This window comes from Octopus bimaculoides, chromosome 5, assembly GCF_001194135.2.
Source record: "Octopus bimaculoides isolate UCB-OBI-ISO-001 chromosome 5, ASM119413v2, whole genome shotgun sequence".
In the NCBI taxonomy this organism is placed as follows: Eukaryota; Metazoa; Mollusca; class Cephalopoda; order Octopoda; family Octopodidae; genus Octopus; species Octopus bimaculoides.
In genome coordinates this window covers 73,017,778-73,019,973 of record NC_068985.1, presented here as the reverse complement: position 1 = coordinate 73,019,973, position 2,196 = coordinate 73,017,778, and positions in this window count along the sequence as shown.

Below are 2,196 nucleotides of genomic sequence, written 5' to 3'. Positions count from 1 at the left end.
GGACTGAACCCGTAACCATGTAAGCAAGCTACTTACCACATAGCCACTCCTGCGCCCATATATATATATGTGTGTGTGTGTGTGTGTGTGTGTGTGTATAGGTGCAAGCGTGGCTGTGTGGTTCAGTCTCACTGCGTGACACCTTGTGTGTGTGTGTGTGTGTGTGTGTGTGTGTGTCTTTTTCCTTATGTTTGTACCCTCATCACCACTTGACAACCGGTATTGGTATGTTTAAAGGAATTAAGATATTGGTATGACATTTCTAATACAGTTACGATCGTTTCAATAACGTAACTGGACGGTAAATAGATAATAGATGTGTGATACCAATGTCTTTCTTGGGATTAAAACATTGCAATAAAGTCCGCTCGAACAGACAGCCATGTTAAAGTAGCTACGAATATCTTCTGTTTTTCGTTATATTTTATACTCTGCAATTGATGAACATTTCCTAGATTTTCAGCATGTGCTGAAAACTTTGGATTTACTGGATTGTTTCACCAACTTTTTCGATACAGTCTCTTGCTCTAGCGCTCACATAAGTGTGTGCTTGGGTAATCACCTAGATTTCACAGATCTTACACTATGTAGTTGGTGTACATACACAAACACGCGCACAAACATTATATATGTACCCATAAATGCATGTATGTATACATATAGATGTAGGCATGTGCATATATGTATGGATATACGCACATATTTATATATTATTTATGTTATTATATATATATATATATATATATATATATATATATATATATATATATATATATATATATATATATATATATATTTACATATATATGTATATGCATTTACGTATACATATACATAACATTCATATATGTAGTATACGCGTGATTTGTGTGTGTGTGTGTGTGTGTGTGTGTGTGTGTGTGTGTACACGCGTAACTGTATGTGTTCATGCATACATTTATATGTAGATATATATATAAACACATATATACATACATATATATATATAATAAAAATGTATATACACAGACAACGTATATGTGTGCGTTTGTGTGTCAAAGAACATATATGTACACACACAAGCACGCACGCGTGCATATTATATATGTACGTATGTTTGTACGTATGTATTACGTATGTATGTGCGTATATGAGTGTGTGTGCGTATGTATGTATGTATGCATGTATGTATGTATTTCAAGGGTTTCTTATTTAAAAGGAAGCTGGTGAGATAACGACGTACGTGATGCTGTGACTGACACAGTCTTCTGTGAAAAATTTGGCCTATATTTTAGATCCAGCTTCATACCCTACCCTGAATGTTTGGTATGCTTCTCTGTCTGTGTGTCTGTTTGTATATATGTATGTTGGTTGTTTTAAGTTGTAAGTAGTTCCAGGGACCAGGCCTGGGGAGGTACATGGAAGAATGGGGCAAAATTATGTACATTCATGAATGAAATTCCGAAGGCTACAAAAAAAAAAGAAAAGATAAAACGTTGCTAAAAAAAATATGAAGTAACACCTACAAATAAAACTGCTTCCAAAAACTAAGAAATCCAGAACAAATGATTTCAAGAGAACTGCTTCCATTATGATGTGTGAGTGAGTAGTAGTTTAGAGTGGAGTGGGGGTAGCAGCGAGCGAGGAACGAGACTGAGATACAGTGGCGATGTCCTAAGAATGCCCTAACCATGTGAACACGTTTGTAAGAGAGTGATTGTGTGTGTGTATGTGTGTGTGTAAGGCGGTGAGGTCACAGAATCATTAGCACGCCAGGCAAAATACTTAGCGGCATTTCGTCTTCACGTTCTTACTTCAAATTCCGCCGAGTTCGACTTTGCCTTTCATCCTTTCGAAGTTGATAAAGTAAATATCAGTAGAGTACTGGGATCAATCTAATCGACTTAGCCCCTTATATATATATACATACTAACGTTTTATTTATTCATACATACATATATATATATATATAACTCTTCGAAACACTTAGTTTTAGAATGGTGGCAGCTGATGAAGGAAATGTTCTCTATGTGGCCTGTGTGTTTTCTGTGCTCTGTTTATGCTCTGTTTCTCATTTTGTCCACGTTTTTTTGCAACGTCCTGTACCCAGATATGCATCTATATATACATGTTGATGTAGGTATGTACATACATGTACGTATATATGCATATACTCACATATTATTTGTATTATTATTATTACTATATATATATATA